Genomic DNA, 19689 nt, shown 5'->3' on the forward strand with positions numbered 1-19689 from the left:
AAGTTCAAGTCACCAGGGGCTGGTCCCATCCAGAGAAATTGATTCAGAGTGCAGAGGGAAGGTAGGTATTGGTATTTGCCTTTTTAAGTTTCCCATGTGATTCTGAAGTGCATTTAGGAATGAGAACCACTGATTCTAACAACAGAACATCATGAAATATATCACGTACAATCTAACAGGTGAAAGGTCTTTGCAGGGAGAGAACTATCTAGAAAGTAGCATTTTGAAGGCTTTGGTCGTGAAAGAGATGATAAGCCTTGTCACAAAGCACCCTGGGAATTTGATGAACTAACTATAGGTTGTATCCTGGGTTTTCTTTGAAGTGAAATAGTGCACCCCCCTGTCCCCTGTGGCCTGGTGTCTCTAGGAGTGCTCACTTGAGTCAGGATTCTCAGTTTTGTTTCAGGCTGTGTTTTTCTTGCTTGATAATTTAGTTTGTTTAATTCTTCATAGCTGATAAAAAATACTATTAACCCATTAAAACTATGTTCAAAAGAAAGAAACTGAGTTACATGCTTTCATTAGCTGTGGATTCATTACTGTAAAGGTTTAAACTGTTGTTCAGATAAACTACAACCCATTTTAACCAGTAACATTTTTAAAAATTTTATTAAAAGAATTTTTTTTTTAAATTCAGTAAGTTCCATGCTCAGTGTGGGACTTAACCAGTAACATTCCTATGTTCTAATTCAGTAGCCTGAAATGAATGCTTCTAGACAGGCTGCCTATTATAAATAATGGTTTCCTTTTAAATTTTTTATAGTTAACCTCACCCTCCATTTCATGGCAAAATAATTAGGCTGATTTGGTTAAGTGTCTTTTATTTGCTGGATTATCCATAACATATGGGGACCCTTTCCTTTTAAAAGTTTCTTTTTCCTTGTAGAAAATGTATGTCCTTAGGTTTTTTTGTATCTGAATATTCATATTTAAAACCTTCTATCCAGCATCCAGGAGCATTCTTGGCCTGAATTTCTCTTACCCTACACCATAATTTCGTTTTTCAGCCTTTCCTCAGCTTTTTTTACCCACTAGGAAGTCATTTCACAATGTAGTAGTTTTATTTTTCTGCTGTGTTGACTTAATAGAGTTTAATAGAGTTTCTCTCTATTAAGAGAGTGGGAAAAGCTGTTTTTGTTGGAGGGCTTAAAATAAAGTTAAAAAATTACATATTTTATGGATATTTTGTACCTAGGCCAAGGTTTTCTTTTAATGATGTGTGTATAAGTAGGAATAGAAGAGAAAAATGAGAAACTGGCTAAGAGGTTTGCGAAAGGCCCACATTGAGATATTCTGGAACTTAAAGACTCTTTCTGAGTCTATTTATTGTGTTTATTAGTGTTCCTCTTTTTATTAACAGTCAGATTTCCATTAAAATTCAGTGTATTTTGCAGCTTCTCAGACCCACAGCTATTGGAGCTAAAACCCATCATAGATAATGTGGAAGTATCAGTACTCCCTCATGAGGTTTAATGCACACATATTTTAGTTGGGCATAGTTTGGAGGAGAGTATGGTCTGCAGTCATTTAATCACTGAAGTGTGCGGAATATAGTAAGAACAAAATTTCATTTTCTGCAAGACTTAAAGTCTTCTTCCTGTGCCTTCATTTTTGGGAAAAACAAAAACAAAAACGAAACACTCAATGCTGTCTTGAGTCTACACATTAAAGCAGGACGGTACTTGCGTGGTTATGCCAGAAGACATTTAAACGATGCTGGAAGCATGTCTGTGCTTGGAGCCTAGCGGACAGGCAGTGGAGGGGGGCTGGAACCTGCTGGAGTAAGGTTGTTTCTCTCAACCCTGGAGCCTGGGCAATTCCTGTTCAGGTTCTCCCAGGAATGAAGCTGGTGGATGGAGAGGTAGTGATCCTAAGGTGGGCAGGAAAAAGCAACCAAGAGGTAGAAAGACCTGCAGAGCCTGTGAAGAGGTATGACAACAAAAAAGGTGGTTGAGTGTAGGGAAGGGGGAGGTGGGACATTTTTTGTTTTGACAAATACGCCTGTGAATGGTGTCTCCAGAGTTGTGCTGTGCACGGCTTGCCTGGTTGTTAACACAGAGAGGCCACCCTGATCAATGGGAGGTGTTGGAACCTTTAGAAGAGAAGGGATCCTGTACCAAAACAACAGGTGGGTCCTCCACTTGGAAATTGCAGTAGTTGGAATCTGCTGACTGTGCAGCTAAGAGCTAGGCTCTTAGCCAGTGTCCAATGAAATCTGTAGCTGAGGCTGTTTCTTGGCCCCTTGGAGCAGGGCAGAAAGCTTCTTCTAAGCTACGGTTTCCTCTAGGCTCTTGAACTTCCAAGGGGCAACCAGCCAATACTTCCTTGGCCTAGAAGAATTAGCTGTGTTTGGCTTTTAGCACAGATGAAATGGCTGGGTCCAAATCCTGTGGGTTGGGCACTGGTTGGAACTGTACCCAAAGTTCCTGGTGAGGCCAGAAGCTTCTGCCATTTCTTACAAGCTCCCAGGTGATGCAGATGCTGCTGGTCCATGGGCCACGCTTGGAAATCAAGATTCTAGTTCTTCATGGCTCCTACTATGTTTCCATTCTGTTTTAATGTCATGAATAGGATTGTTTATACATATGTCACTCTGTTACAGGCTGAGGGTGATCTTGGGCAAGCTGTTTTGCTTTGAAGAATTTTATTTTCTTCTCCAGAATGGACATAGTTGTACATACCTCATAGATGGGTATGAATACAGTGGGATAATCTATATAAAATATTAGCACAGCACCTCTCATATAGTAATTTCTTAGTAAGTGTTTGCTTTTATTTTTATTATTGCTATTATATTTTATACTTTTATTATTTTTGAGCTCAGAGATCCAGATCTATAATCTTAGGCATGTGGATTTACCAGTTACCAGATGTGGGTAATTAAGATTAAGTCTGTTTCTTCACCTTTAAATTGGGGGCTACAGTGGTCACTAACTATGGATGCTGTGAGGGTTGAATAAGGCTGTGTGTATAAAGCCATTGGCATGTATTACTTACTCTCATGATTATAATACTAATCACTGGATTTGAGGGTCTGCGCAGCAGCTTCTGTTACTTGGCATTGGCCAGGTTTCTCTGAGACTCTCTTGGTGTGGTAGAAACTGCCCACACCAGTGGCAGGTTAAGTGGACAGTGGACCCAGGATTTGGAAGTAGGTAATACCTGGAAGTTAAGGTCAGCAGGCAGGAGGAATGTAGAATGATGCCTGGTAACAGGTCCCCTAGCAAATCCTAGTTGATGCTGTTGCTTGCTCTGACCATGGAGCTTACTGGGCTCCTGCCTGGACAATCTCTGACCTGCCTAATATCCCAGTGTCTGAACCTAATCTCCAACTATGTTCTTGCCAGTTCTTACTGCGTGTGAGCCATTCCCTTGCTCATAACTAATGTATTCATTTGGGAAGCATTTACTGATGCCTTTTGTATGTCAGGCACTGTGCTAGCTGTGGTTCTATGCTGGTGAACAAGGCAGGCACAGTCACTGCTCTCAGGAGGCAAGTGGAGGAGATGGACAATGCTCAGGCCAACAAATGTAATTATAAGATGCTGAGTACTGGGAAGGAAGAGTTGAAGGTACTGTGATACTAAAAGGGGGTGGGGTAGCCAGAGAGGAGGAGCTGATATTTGAGCTGAGACCTAAGTAAAGGATGAGTGGCAGGCAGCCATATGAAGAACTAGTGAAGTGGTATTCTAGGCAGAAGGAATAGCCTGTACCCAGGTCTTTCTTAGGGAAAGAGCTTGACATGCTCAAAGGGATGAAAGAAGGCCTCTGTGGTAGACCATAGAGACTGAAGAGGGGCTGGCACTGTGTGAGGTTGGCCTGGCAGTGTAGGGCCTGGAGATCAAAGTATGGAGCCTGGATTATATTGTCTGGGTGATGGCTCTGTCCCTGATTCCCAGTACTGTGGTCGGAGGCTTGCTCTTTGCTGTCCAGACCTTCCTTCTGTTGATCTGTTGCTCTGAGCACCTGCTTCCCGACTTCTTTTTCCTTCCCTCTTGTCAAAACATTAGTTATGGTCCCGGCTGGTGCTTCCCTAATGCCTGCCATCTCCATAGGCTTCTCTTTTACCTGTTAACTCTCTCTCTGGATACTAGGTTCCATGTGTAGAACTCAGCCCCTTTTCATTTCAGAGCGTTTGCTACACCCACTCCCGGCTCTGATGGGCTAGCAGGCTCATCTCCCTCCTGAACTGACCCCTCTGCCATGTGGCAATGAAAATCAAGAACAGGGCCCTTGCTTTAGGGGTGCAGAGGAATAGAACAAAAGAGAAAAAGAAAGGAATAAAATCAGTTTGGGGTCTATCAATGGGTAGAAGAAGAGATAGGATACAAATTTTATAGGTTGGAAGGCAGGTTGAAGGAAATTTGTTGAGATTCACCCAGTCTTGTCCCTTGTATTTACAAATTTGGAGACCTGGTTTTAGAGAGAGGAAGTGACTTGCTCTTGGTCACAGATGGAGTCAGAAGCAGAATGATGACCTTTTTTCTTAGTCCTTTTTAGGTTAGTTCCTGTGTCTTTAGCTTCCTTAACTTCTACTTTTTTATAGCTTTTGCTTAACCTCTAATTTTTGATCAGTGCTCTCCTCCTCTGACTGTAAGCTCAGTGAAGGCAGGAGTGGTGGCTATTTTGCTGATGCCCCAGCACCTGGTCCCTAACTTAGAATTTGATGTTGAACTTTGCACTGTGTTCCTACTTCTGGGCTCTGCTCCATTACTTCTTCAGTTAGCCAAGTCTTGGTTGCATGGGTGGGGCATGGGTAGGAGAAATCTGCTGAAGTCCTAGATTTTAGCTCCTCTTACCATTTCTTGAATTTTTGTACAGCCTCCCATTTCCTCCCCTTCATGGAGAGAGTGCCTTGTTTACTGTGTTACTATTGTCTGTCTTCCCTCTTTAGAAGTTTGCTCCCTGAGGGCATGGACCTCAGGGAGCATGGTACTGGTTCCTTGCCCTGTCTCTGTGCATAAAGCAGCGCATGGCCTGTGAAGGACAGAATGTTATGTCTCATCATTACTGTCAAGATCTGAAAGTCTAGGTTGCCTTGAAGGCTGCTGCTCCATGCAGATGGCCATTTATGCTGTACAGATAATGCTGGGAGTCAAGAAGGGGCTCCTAGGAAGGGAGCTGAGAGAAAAGCCTACTCTGGCTCTGAGGACTCTTGTCTGCTTCTCATTAGCTGTATAATCTTAAGCAAAGTTCTCAACCTCTCTGCATCTCTCTTTTCTGTAAAATGCAGACGATAATACTATTTAGCTCTTGGTTGTGCAGATCCAGTGAGACGTGGATGTGAAGCACAGTGCCTGACGTGTGGTCAGCACTCAATAAATATCACCTTGATTAAACCAGGAAGGTGGCTTCGTCTACTCTTGCTGGCTGGTCGTTACATGTGGGGGCCCGTTTTCACTTTGAAAATCAGAGCGACGTCTTTCTCATCGTGCTGTCTTATTTGGTGGACTGTCATATTCTCTTTGGTCATCAAATAAATGTAGAGGCCATCAGTTCTGGCCATAAAAAGTTTGGTGGAAATGTTGATGAACATCAACCCAGGATTCAGCACAAAAAAAAATAAATGCTGGTTGATGTTCAAGACAGAGGAATATAAATCAGAAAACAAACACATCCACCGTACTGTAATATTTAAATGCCTTCTCATAAACACTTAAGATTCTCATTAGTCCAACATCAGAAAAATGATAAATATTAATATTTGTCATCAAAGGAAAGCTTAGAAATCAAAGCAGAGTAAACAACCGTTGTATTTGAAGGATTACATAATACTGAATGAATTTTAATTGGACACCTCCAAAACTCTATTTTTAAAAAAATTTCTCTGTGGGACAGTTTAATTATTTTTATCCATCATAAAAACTAGTAAAGGTATGCATTTAGTCGGAAAAGATTCAGGGGACTTGCTTATTCCAATCACGTTCTCAAAGACTTGGGCTGTTTTGTGTCTTGTGTCTGCAGCAGAGACCCATGTGTCCTAGAGCCACTCTCCTTCTCCAGATCTCCAGTTTGACTTCAGGAGAATCATACTGGAAGTGGCTCTTGGTAGATCATGAAAGGCACTGGGAGCTTCCTGTTTTGGCTGTGGATTCCTTCCCCAGGCTTCTTTCCTCTTCCCAGTTCTGGATGTGCCAGAAGCCTGTGCAGTAATCCCTGGAGTCAACAGGGAACAGTGGGAGAGACAACAGGCTGGTGAGGTGGTCACTGTGAGGTGGTCAGGCTTTCCCTCTGCTGCTTTCACAGTGTCTGGCGTGGCTGACTTGGGGTGACAGGACCTCATTGTGTCACCACAAGGATGTGGTGCAGGGAGTCAGGAACCCTGGGTTTTTGTTGTCGCTCTCACTGCCTTATGCAAGTCTTGACCTCCCTTTCCACACCTGTATAAAGAGGGGCTTGGATCTGATAATTCTCAAGTCCTGTGCCTCTCCAACATCTTATAAACCCAGTGGAGAGCTTCAGGAATAGGCTAAGCCCTTCTTTGTTCCCTCTGCAGACAGGCAGTTCCTTGGAGTGGCTGGTGTTGGGGCCAGACAAACTCATATCTCACCTTAGCTAATTTACTTTAGTTCTTAGTTTCTTATCCATTATTGGGAATAGTATGAGGTTGTCAGAAGCACAAGAGATGATGTTTGGAGATCCATTGCTGTGTTATTATTATTGTCATATTATGTTATTATTATATTATTATTATTAAATTATTATGTTTATATCTGGACTCAGAACTTCTCTGTCTCTTTGTGCCTCCGTTTTCTCATCTAAAAAATGGGAATAATAAGACTGTACCTCACTAGTTAATCTTGAGAATGAGATAATACAGAAAATATGTAGGATACTTCCTGGTGTACAGTAAATACCATACATATGTTAGTGATGATTTTAGCTCTCATTTTTATTATTAGTCACAATACATAGAATGAAGTAGTGCTTTTTTGTAAAGAATAAGATAGGATAAGGCCAATGAGAGTAGTTAACTTCTCTGATGCACATTCTGAAGCAGATTTTTGGTGGTCTAAAAGATCCACCATTTTCTCTAAGCATCTCCTTTAACCTAGGGAACATTAAATAAATGATGTCAAATCTGTATTTCAAAGTCAAGTATCTATATCCAACAAGGGTCTTTAAAATAGGATACTGGAGCGTCTTCAAAATCATGTTCCATAAATACAAAGGCAATGAAACCAGTAACTGGAGAGGATATCTGCACCTCCATGTGTTCATAGCAGCATTATTTACAGTAGCCAAAATATAGAAACAATGTATGTGTCCATTGATGGGTGAATGGATAAAAAAGTTGTACACACACACACACACACACACACACACACGAATATTACTCAGCCATAAAAAATGAGAATGGTTGGACCTTGAGGGCATAATGCTAAGAAATAAGTCAGACAGAAACAGAGAAATACTGTTTGATCTCGCTTATTTGTGAAATCTAAAGACAAAAACAAAACCCTAAACTAAACTCATAGGATGAGATCATATCTGTGGTTACCAGAGTCAGGGGGTAGAGGGAGCAAGGGAAGGAATTGGAAGAAAGTGGTCAAAAGGTACAAGCTACCAGTTAGTTATAAGTCAACTAAGACCTAGGGCCAACAGGGACAGCATGATCACTGGCACTAACACTGCTGAGTGTTATACATGGAAGGTAAGAGCCTAGATCCTAGGAGTTCTCATCATAAGGAGAATTTTTTTTTTCTTTTCTCTTTATTGTATGTATCTGACAGGATGGTTGTTAAGTAAACCTGTTATAGTAATTATTTCTCAATATATGTAAATCCAACCATCATACTGCATATGTTAAGCTTATACAACGCTGTATGTCAGTTATTTCTCAATAAAACTGGAAAAGAGACAGTAGAGACAGAAGAGAACTAAAATGGTTGAATGCAGATACCTCCAGGGATGACAGCTGGGAAATAGGAAGAAACGAGGCAAGAGATTTTTTTTCCTAAAAGCTATGTATTGCCATTTGATTTGCACAGTTATATACTTTATAATAAATTTTAAAATAATTTGTTAGAAGTAAAACAAAGCAAAGCAAAACAAAAGAAATCCAATGTTTCAGGTCCATGATCTATCTTCAAATATAGGTTGAAACTAAGTTAGAAGAGAGTTTACTTTTTATCAGATTACTGTGGTTCAGGAATGAAACTAAGACCTTTGTGTGGATTCTCTCATTTCATCTTCAGGACAACTCTATGAGGTAGATACTCTTACCATCTCCATTTACACATGAGAAAACTGAAACTGAGAGGTTAAGTAAGTGCTTAAGGACACCCTCCTGGCAAGTAGTAGGGCTGGGAATGAGGACCCAGGTCATGTGATTCAGGAGCTTGTGCTCTGCTACCTGCCTTCCTCAGATGATAGGAAGGTCAGACCTCCATGATAGCTACTGTTGCTGTATAATGAAGTCTAATGGATCAAGACAAGGATGTAAATGACTTGCTTTTATCAAAGACACAACAAGTCAGCATTCATTTTTATTGTTTCCAAGATAATTCCATTTCATGCAGGGGAATGAATTTCAATATAGACTAGACTTATTTAAGGAAACATCAATATTTTTCTCAAATTGGCAGCATCACAACTGTATTTATGGAATTAAAGAAAACATACTGCATTTATATAATACAAGTTCACTTGGAAACCTAAAATTTCTTTATCTTTTTCTGTATCTTGGTTTACTACTGTTGGTTTTTAAAACAGAAATATAAATTATTTCTTGTTAACTCCATCGGATCTGCAGGCAGATATTAGACTAAGTTGGCATTCATAACACCAGTATCTTGGTCAGAGGTCCCAAATTATCTATGAGAAGAGGTATTTAAAAAAACAAAACAAAACAAAACAACAACTTCTTACCAACTGCATAAGAAAATAATTTATTTTAGAAGATTTTTAAAAAATACTAAAAAAAAAAATGACATTGCCATTCCACCCCCTCATGATAGAACTATCAATATTTCAGTGGATATGCTTTTTTTTTTTTAAGATTTTATTTATTTATTTGACAGAGAGAGATCACAGTAGACAGAGAGGCAGGCAGAGAGAGAGAGAGGGAAGCAGGCTCCCCGCTGAGCAGAGAGCCCGATGCAGGACTCGATCCCAGGACCCTGAGATCATGACCTGAGCCAAAGGCAGCGGCTTAACCCACTGAGCCACCCAGGCGCCCCAGTGGATATGCTTTTTATCCTTTTTTATTGCCTATGTCTATTTATTTATTCTGTTAATTTTTAAAATTGGGATCGTACTTCACATATAGCTTTGTTACCTGTTTTTCACTCATCACTGTATTGTGTGTGTGTTCCCATGCCATTAATGACTGCAAAGTACTCCACTCTTGGAACCTGCGATTATTTTTCATCCTATTCCAATTGTTTAGCATTAGGCTTTTCCCACCTCGATGTCTGATATGTATTACTGAAGAATATTTGCATGGATGCATCATGACATCCATGATTCTTTTCTTAGGCCACACTCTCAGAAGTGGAAATGCTAGGTCATATTGTAAGTTGTAGGAGTAGCTCCCTAGTCTTTGCACACTTCACTGCGGGTAATGCTCCCTGTGCACCCAGACTCCCCACTAATGGCTTCTCCTGGGTTCTGTTTCCCAGGAATGTCAGAGAAGACCATGCCAGAAGCTGGTGGGATGATTATTGTCACTCTTCAGGCTGGACTCAGTGGTCAAAATAAACACGTTGGACTGCCAGGCCCGGTCTTCCCGTGGCCTTTATTAGTTAGTATATTACCTTGTTGGCTCAGAATGCTTCCAGCTGCAAGTAACAGAAAACGTAACTCACAGTGGCTCAAAAAAGCAGAGGATTATTTCTTCCCCAGAAGAAGAAACCTAGGTGTAGGGGGACTTGAGGGGTGGGTGGTGGGGTGGGGTAGGGAGGCTGGCTGTGGCTCTAGTTCAGCAGCTCAGAGATGTCAAGAATGTATCTACAGTGTTCTTGGCTTTTTCTTACTGGTCGCAGGACAATGCCGTTGAAGCAGACATCAGGCCGGCGTTTAGAAAATCAGGGAGGGGTGAGAAAAAAGAGATGGAAGCGATACATTCTTGATCCTAGGAGTTGTTCGCCTGATTTTAAAAAGTGATGCTTTTCCCCCCTCTTATTACAGAAGTAATGTATGATCATTATAGAAAATATATTTCACCCATAATCTTGCCACCAGGAGGTAATCACGGCTCTCATTTTGGTGTTTATCCTTCTAGTTTAGTTATAAGTGCACAAAAAAGTGGGATTACCCTTTGATGGACTGCCTTGTAACTGGCCTTTTTAATCAGCATCCATCTTCGTGCCTAGCACCTGGTAGAAGCTTTACAAATTTTACTGAAAAATTAATGAATGATTTCAAAAATACGCTATGAATATTTTTCTGTATCGCCAATTATTTGTTTTAGAGTATAATTTTTAACAGCTGCATAACACTCAATTATTTGAATGTTTCATAATTTCTTTGACTGATTCTCTATTATTTCACATGTGGACTTTTAAAAAATTTTAACTATGACAATTCTGTAGTGAACATCCCTCTGTGTGTGTGTATACAAATCTCTCAATATTTCCTTAGATAAATTCCTTTCAGAAGTGGAATCACTGGGTCCAAGGTCCAGTTATGAAGTCCTTGATGTGTATCATCAAAGCGCCCTCTTTGTATGCACCATTTTATACTACTTCCCACAATGTGAGTTGTTATAACCTTGTTTCAGGGTTTTAAAAAAATTTTCAGTAGACTTAAAATTTTTTTTTTCTGAGCAGGTAATATATTCACCTGGTTAAAAAATCAAAACAATAGAAATATATAAAGTTTTGCTGCTCTTGTGCCCATACCCCTATCTCTGTCCCATTTCCCTTAGGGTAGTCACTTTGATTAGTTTCTTTTGAACTTTTTTGGTATTTTTTAATGTGCATAGGAAAATACACATCTAAATTACTTTTCTTCCCCTTTTTTTTTTTTTTTTTACAAAAAAAGGGACATGCAATATACACCATTCTGTACTTCACTTTATTTGGTTTGACTGCTATATAATGTTCTATTATGTGAATACTCCATAGTTTTGTTTATCTATTCTCCTGTCTGGCCTTATTTGAAACTTGCATCTTTTCAGCCAAACCAGGCCCAAATGAACTGCGGTATTCTGGCCCTGCGGCAATGCCGCTAATAGGAGCAGGCAGCTATATCTTAATTTCCTAGCCCTACTGCCTGGCCTGCTGTACATTTTGACTTTGCCTCCCAGGGTGTAGTTGGCAGGGTCTGAAGTATTCCGAATCCAAGGAGGGAGAGAATTATAAAGGTAGGTTTCTCCTCTTTGAAGACCCATTGGCCCCCCTAGCTTGGCTTGTGAGATATTTCATTTTCTACTTTGGGTAAAGAACAGCCCCTCCATTCTCATTCAAGGGATGGTGGCTCCCATAGGAAATAATGTGCTGTGTCCTTTTTTTGGTTTTTTTTTAATATATCATGTATTATTTGTTTCAGGGGTACAGGTCTGTGAATCATCAGGTTTACAGAATCCACAGCACACACCCTCCCCAGTGTCCATCCCCAGCTACCCTATCCCTCCCCACCTCACCCCACAGCAACCCTCAGTTTGTTTCCTGAGATGAAGAGTCTCTTGTAGTTTGTTTCCCTGTCTGGTTTTGTCTTGTTTCATTTTTTCCTCCCTTCCTCTATGGAAGGAATTTCATGTCACAGTTCTGGGCCGTTGTGTCCTCCTTCAAAAAGCTCTAGGGAAGATTCCTTCCTTGCCTCTTCCAGCTTCTGGTGGCCCCAGGCATTCTTCGGCTTGTGGTTCTATTTCCTTCACATGGCCTTCTCTGTGTCTTTTCCTCTTCTGCTTGACAAAGACATCTTTCTTTGGGGGCCACCAGAGACTTTGATTTTAGTGCTCAGATTCCTGAACCTGTGCTCTGCTCTACTGTGTCCTGGGAAGCGCCACAGAAAAAGGCTATTTTCTCTTCCAAATGATAAAAGAAAGGGGCTTTCTTGCTCAGTGCTGCCGTTTTATTGTCCTGCACAGTGCCTTGTCCAGTGCAGAGGAAGTGCTCAAAAATGTAAAGTCTTCATCAGTGAGTGAACACTGACTATACGAAGGCAGGTTTTGTGTCTCTTTCTACTTTCCTCTGGGTTGAACCTCCCCAGGTACTTCAATTGTCCCTTGTGAGAAGTTCAGAAACCTCCACCATTCTTGTTACCCTCCTGTAGGTACTTTCTAACTTGGCCAGTATTTCTCTTAATATATGCCTTCCAGAATGAACTCTAGATAGGATCTAAGTAACAGGATTCTCATGGTTTGCATACAGTATTTTTTGTAAAGTATTCCTAGTTGTGAGGATTTGGAGAAAAAGGAATACTCGTGCACTGTTTTGGGAATGCAAACTGGTGCAGCCACTGTAAAAAATTGTATGGAAGATCCTCAAAAATTAAAAATAGAATTATCATATGATCTAATAATTCAACTACTGGGTATCTTACCAAAGAATATGAAAATGCTAATTCAAAAAGATATGTGCACCCCTATGCTTATTGCAGCATGATATTTTGCTAAATTATGTAAGGAACAGAACTGTCTATTGATAGATGAATGGATAAAGAAGATGTGGTATATATTCACAATAGAATATTACTCAGCCATAAAAGGGAATGAAATCTTGCCATTTACAACAACATGGGTGGATCTGGAGGATACAACGCTAAGTGAAGTAAGTCAGTCAGAGAAAGACAAATACCTCTCACTCATATGTGGAATTTAAGAAACAAAACAAACAAACAAACAAAGAAAAAAGAGACAAACCGAGAAATAGACTGTTAATTATAGAGAACAAATTGATGGTTAGCAGTGGGGGGGGGGTGGGAGGGATGGGTGAAATAGGTGAAGGGGATTAAGGGTACACTTACCATGATGAGCACTGAGTAATGTATAGAATTGTTGAATCATTATATTGTACACCTGAAACTAATATCAAACAAACAAAATAAAAGTAGCCCTGGCTTGTGTTCATTTTGGAGCAACTGCTAAATTCATTGCTGGCAATTACTAGATAAGGACATAAAACAACAACAACAGCAAACTCCCAATACTAGTAGCCCCATTCAGTCACTCAGTTTTTTAGGGCCAAATTCAGCCCTTAGTTAAATGCAGTTTTGATTGATTCTGGATTCTGGGGATGCATTTTGAGATTGGAAAGAACAGTCCAGACATCACACTTTGGGGTTTAGTGGAAAGGGCAAGCATACTTATGAATAAATCCAGTTTTCCCTCTCCATTCCAATTTGTTAAGCCCATGGAAAAAAGTTGTGTGCTATTCCAATTTGTTAAGCCCATGGAAAAAAGTTGTGTGCTATAAGAACTTTAAATGATCCAAAGCAGCCCCCCCCCCAAAAAAAAAAAACAAATCAGGATTTTCATAACCAAGTATTAGAGAAGAGAACCTTTTTGTTCTTAATTTCCACTTTTGGGGCAGGTCATTGGTAGTATTTTTTTTTTTTTTAATATATCACATTTACCACTGCTTTTGTTAATTTTCATGTTCTTCTACCCTGAACAAATTTATGCTTTTGGTGTTGTATGTGCTGCAAGTTTCACTGCTGTCAAAACATGTTTTTAAAAATAACCCATGGGTTTTAACCAGAACAGTCAAGATCAATTAGATTTCTTTTAAAAGTAAAATCTACCTTAGTGTTTAGATCAGCAAGAAGATGTGGTTATGGTAACTTTTGCCCTTACATGGCAAGATAGGACTGAGGTATACCAGTGCTTTTTAAAGTGTTTCTTTTAATTAATTTTTTTTTTTTTTTTAAGCTAGGGGTTAAAATAATGAAAAGATACTAGCTCCCAGTGGTGGACTTCATGGCTTCCTGTATCCCATTATACTTTCTACTGCATCTTAATGCCTTGGTTTCTTGGAAAGGAAACATTTTGATGACAAAGGTCCTCTGCTGGGAACCTTCCTCCTCACCTCTTACCTGGCTAGTAATTCTACTTAACACCTTATCTTAAATATCTCTTCCACAGGGAAAGTCACTCTAACGCATAAGACTTGGTTAGTTATTTAATAAGTCCCTCAGTACCTTGTACTTCCCTACATCAATTTTAATCTCTTTGTTAATATTTGTCCTTTACCCCAGACTGTAAACTTTGCAAGGCAGGGGCTGTCTCTTTTCAACACTCTACCTACCTTGGTGTCTGACTCATAGTAGATACTTAATAAACTTTTCTTGGCTGATCGGTCAGAGGCTGAAAAAGGGGTTATGGGAACAATACTTTTAACAATAGTTGCATGTGTGTGTGTGTGTGTGTGCGCATAGTTGCATGTGTGTGTGTGTGTGTGCGCGTGCGCGTGCATGTTTAGCTAATAGCAGTGAGTGCTGTTTTCTTTCTGTTTTTGGGGGGGGGTGGGGGAGGTAAGAGCCACCACTGCATCAAATTACTGAAGTGGAAAGAACAGTTGACATTCTGTTTTAAAGTGACCATGTATTTGACCCACTTCTTCTCTAGTAATGTCATCACGATTGTATCTCATTGCTGTGGGTTCTTGGAGGCTGACAGGCGGAACAAGTTGCTTCAGCTCACAGTCCTCATCTGTCATACAGAACAGCTTGCAGATTCTTATTATGTGAATGAAATATGGAGAGAAGGATATTTTTCTTCCTGGGCTATCAGGGTAATTGAAAGTAACCATATCAGGGCACAAGGGGGAAAACACAGGAAAATAGACTGCTTTTGTGAAGGCAACCCATCGGCTCTCAGAACTGCAAGTGCAGGGTGTCATCTCCAAGTGCAGAGGCTAGGGAAGGGTTCCCTGTTATCAAAAAGCCTAGGATTCGACCAGAACATTTTTTCAGTAAGGAAAATGCCACTCCTAAGCTCCCTGATGAACCACTATGGCTGCCTTTCCAGGTACATCTCATGGGACCCAGGGCACAGGCTTTGTATGTTCTTTAGCTAGGGAAGAACACTGTTTTAGTATTCCAGATCAATAAACTGTAGGAGAAAATTGGAAATGTGCTATGAAAAATCATTAACCAGAGAAATTCTACTGTTCCCAAGTTTTGCATCAGAAGAAATAAGTAACACTTGACTGCTCTTACACTTTATAGTTTACAAGCTTGGCCCTGGTGCAAGGGAATATCAGATAACACCATGCCACTGACACTTTGCCTTCATAATGGCCAGTTCTGCAGATGTAAATGGAGCTTTACAGAACAGTTTTAGTTCACAGGAAGCCTTCCACTTCACATTGGTCAACAGTACTAAGGTGGTGATGGTAAGCAGGGTACAGTTCCGTAGTCATTCAAGTCATGACTTTGTTATATTTTGAGATAGCTTTAAAATCACTTAGTCAAATAAAACTCCACAAAGTACTGTAACTGCCAGGTTGCTTTATCTAATTTATGAAACAGAGGCAAAGGAATCAACAATAACCCTCCATTTACCATTATTAGATTAGCTATTACTGAAACCGCAGAAAGTATATAACCCTTTACTTTGTGTTCACTCAAATTTGGTTATTAAGCTTTGATGGAACTTTCATTTAACCAAATGCCTTTGTTTACGACAATAAGCATGTTAAATTTTTTGTGTTCTGAATTTGATATGACCATTTTAGTACATGCCTCCCGCTTAGCCATGTTAAAATTTTAGATTCTATTCATTTGTGTAATGTCAAATATTTTCAGTTCAATCCAGTCAGGGTCTTGCATTTCTTCCCAACTTGAAGAAATGCATCTTTTCCCTGGTAGGCCTTCCTTTTTCAAGAATAAACAAGGCATTAACAAACATAGCAGCTCTGTAAAAGTTGATTTTTCAAAATTAAATAAGCATCTGGTGGGCTGAAAATGTTTTGTACCCGGTATTTAAAAGATATTTTGACTATTGCCAAAATGAATCAATTCCTTCATGCCATCTCCTTTGTTGATGCCATCATATGCCACTATGTGGTATAGAGCTCAGGCTTGGGCTGGGATTTGTACCTTAACTCTGCCACTTTACCTGCCTGTGACTTTGGACTTCACCTCTTCCAGAGGTCTGTTATCTCTAATTGCCCTTTTCTTGGTGTGCGATAGAGTTCTTAACAGTACTTATCGAGTTATATATGGGGGAATGCATGTAAAGTCTGCAAATATGCGATTATTCCTGTAACGTGTGTGTGTGTGTGTGTACGTGTGCAGGTGTGTGTGTCTACACTCTATGTACGGGTTGTCGTCTTAACTAAAACCCCATACTGACTCGGAATTGGGTTATAATAGTGGGAATGCTGTTACCCTTTCAGGATTTCATGTTCTGGTATCATGGCTATATCTGTGCCATGGAACATTGTTACCATTTTGGATCTATTCAGAGCCACTGTTTGAAGACAAATCACCATGAAGGTGGCTATTTTAATTGCTGAGATTGGAACCCAAGAACCAAATCCATATTCTGAAGAAGTCTTGCTTTTAAATTGGAACTTCATTTCATTTCTTTTGAATTGATGTAAAAGCTAGGATAAAGAGTGTTTTAGATAAGTGAACTAGAAATATATGGCCTTTCCAATAAGAAGGGCTCCTACTGACAATTTGTTACTAGTTTTTCACCGGCTCCTTCCCACATCTGTTAAGCTTCTGTCTAATTGCCTTGGTCTCTTTGAATTTTTCATCTTTAACTCTGTCCTTAACTTAAACGTTTTTTGGGGTAGTGGAGACAGGTTTGGAGAAACCTACTCTATCTTGTCCATGTTCTTTCACCCGGAACCCATAGGGGAGCGACCAGAGGTCAGGCTGGGAGATGTGGTTCCTGACATTGGTTTCCATCAAATTTACGTGGTTCTAATGGAGATGAAGTTTTTTCCCCTCATCTGTACTATCTTCTGTTGGCTTGAATAATGAGTCACAGAAAAATGAAAAACTTCCTTAGCTGTGAAAGTTTCAGAAAAAAAAAATGTTAGGCCATTGGCATTAGTATAATGCAAAAGAAGATAACATTTAAAGATAGATAGTCTCTGCTTCAGCATCATATTGACAATGCCCCTCACTTGAGTCAGGGATTGGGGACTTACTGAGATATACCATCTGGCAAAACACGGAAGGCCAGTCTTGTGCCAACCGAGAAAGCTGCATCAGTTCCAACTCTTGTGTACTTTGCACATTATTGGATGCCTTGCAAAACGTTTATCACTTTTTAATTAGTAAGGACTAAGGGATTTTCATACCCCAACGAAAATGTCAGCAGCCCAAAGATAGACAAATTATCCAGTGGATCAAAAGGGGCAGTAGGTATTTAACTTTGAGCTTGCACAGAAACAAGGACAGTTGCATACTAGGATCTTTGTTGTAGGACATGTGTTCTTGGTCTGTCTGGGTGGGGCTGGGGATCTGGGCTTACTGTTCCTCTAGCGGTTCCCCAGCTGGTTTCTCCTCTAGCACGGCCAGGCCTTGAGAGCACATGCCAAGAGATCAACTCTTTGCTGCTCCTTGGTCTATCATGTAAACCGTGGCCTGTCATGTTCATTAAAATGAAAATTTGTCGGATGGAATTTGCCCGACTGGCAGAATAGTTTAAATGTCAGATGTTGTTAGGCCTGGATATAAATATTATGTTTTTATTGTTAATTAATTGCAGCGCCTCAGTACCAGTGATCCAAAATCCAATTTAGTCTGCAATAGGCCTGTGGATAAGGGCCAGAGATAATGAATGCAGAGGGAAAAAATGTATTCAGTGTTCCCATTGTATCTGTCAATGTCCTCTTAGAAAAATAGCAAATTTTGGTGTGCCACTTTAACTCAAAGGGTGCAAAACAGAACAGAATTAAGACTCATTGTCTTTTGAAACCTCTCGAATGTTACTTCATGTTGAATCTGTTCCATTGCTAGCCCTGAATCTGTCCCAGCATCAAAATCTCCAGATTTGCTGCTCTGTCTCCTTTCTGTGATTTCTCCCATATTGCTTCCACCCGAGTCCCTTGCTATGTTCACAGCTCATTTTGGAGTAGCAGAACTGAGGTACCTATTCCCATAAGCCTCCTCATTTCTCTTTGCTCTGTTCATTTTCCCCTCTTCCATTCACCATCAATCCTACTCTTTATTTTTTGTCTTCTTTTTGTCCTTTGTTTCGGTCCCCAGACTCGGCAGCCTATCTGTAAGTCTGCCACTGTTTGTTAAGATCATTTTGCTTCCAAATTGAGCTGGTGGCTGACAATCACTCAGAGTAATGCTGCATAACTGTTTGCATTAGAAAGGGGAGCAGAAATCTTGCTGCTGGGGCCCAGGCCTCAAAACTGACTGTTGTTGCAGAACCATGAGCCAGCAGGCATTTGCCACCACCATTCCCAACCAGTGTTTTGTGGAGTACTTGGTGTGAGCCTGGCATCTTACTCTGCCACCTTCCTGGTTTCCAAAGGCAAGTGGGTGTGCCAGGCAGAGGAAGACTAATTAAGACTTTGGAAGGCAGGACTAATGTGCTCCAGTGGTCAGGGACCCTCATTTAATTCCTGGCATCCTGGTCCATGCCAACCTCGTTCTGCCCCTGTGATTAAGCCAGCCGAGAAGCAGGGAAGGGAAGATGAACTTTGGTGTACTCTGAGTTTCCCTGTCCAGCAGTGTCTGTCAGATTAAAAATGAGAGGGAAGGAGGCCAGAGAATCTTCCAGATGGAGAGTTCAGGGGAGGGCACCACCAGACTCCCTTTCCGCAATGACGTAGCTGGGCCATCAGAACATCGGGCCGTGAGCCAGGAGGAGCACAGGCTGCTGCCTGACCCTGTAGTAGAGTAGAGGCCCGGTGGAACAGTCACCCTTGGCTTGGGGTGGGAACATACTCAGACCAGGCCCACACAGGCATGTATGTGATGGAGGCAGAGGGTTTGCCCCAAGAGCTTGGTCAGTCTGGTTAGAGGACAGGCCCTTCATCCTGGACTTCTTGTAAGAGTGTGTTCCCCGAGGCATATGGACACTGCCAAAGCCCAGTGGGGAGCTGGGTGTTCTCCACCCTCTTTGGTTTCTCCCCTTGGATAGAATCGGCCATGTAAGAAAGGTGCCCTTCAATGGGCCCGCAGTAGCAGGAACAGCAGTGTCCGTACATCCTTGGACGGCCTCGCATGTGGACAGCAGTTCCAGACAGCAGGAGTTTAGTGAGGACACAGTGCACAGACAGCCACTCTCCACACCTTTTGGTAGCGCAATTTTGTAACTGGTTTCAGCATTCATTAAAAAGTATCCAGGGTGGATGTATAGGAACAGGATTTTGCTCAAATGAGAACTGTTTTTTAGACTCAGGCTGTCTGAGGTCTGTGTCAGCACAGAATGATAACGAATGAGGTTAAACACAGAATATCTGACGTGACCTTCCTAAAAAATGGATTATTTTAACATTGCTTCTGTACAACCCCAGTTTCTCTCTGAGGTGACCCTATTTTTCTCAAAATCAGGTTATATGCGAGTTTGGGGAAGGTTTGGACTGTGGGGAACCAAGCTGTTTGACTTGAAATGTCATCCCGTTTTGAGGAAACATACTGGGGCCACGTTGGGGCATCCCTGTGCAAATGTCACACTGTCAGAATGTCTCCCCTGGGATTAGACTGGCCATGGTGCTTCCCAGTCCTGTCTTGCTGGTCAGACAAAGCCACTGCCTCCCCAGAGCCAGGGCGCTAACCCGGCCGGGGTCATGCTCCCTGAGATTCATGGAATTTGATTTGTCACAA

The 19689-nt window shown here is 41.0% G+C and overlaps 1 protein-coding gene across 2 annotated transcripts in view; it reads left to right on the forward strand.

Annotated features, from left to right (window-relative positions):
• The window catches only part of FHIT (fragile histidine triad diadenosine triphosphatase), a 1433622-nt gene that overhangs the window by 7188 nt on the left and 1406745 nt on the right, over positions 1-19689 (forward strand). The window lies entirely within an intron of this gene.

This window comes from Mustela putorius, unplaced genomic scaffold (assembly GCF_011764305.1).
Source record: "Mustela putorius furo isolate JIRA1106 unplaced genomic scaffold, ASM1176430v1.1 tig00000095_pilon_pilon_pilon, whole genome shotgun sequence".
Taxonomy (NCBI): domain Eukaryota; kingdom Metazoa; phylum Chordata; class Mammalia; order Carnivora; family Mustelidae; genus Mustela; species Mustela putorius.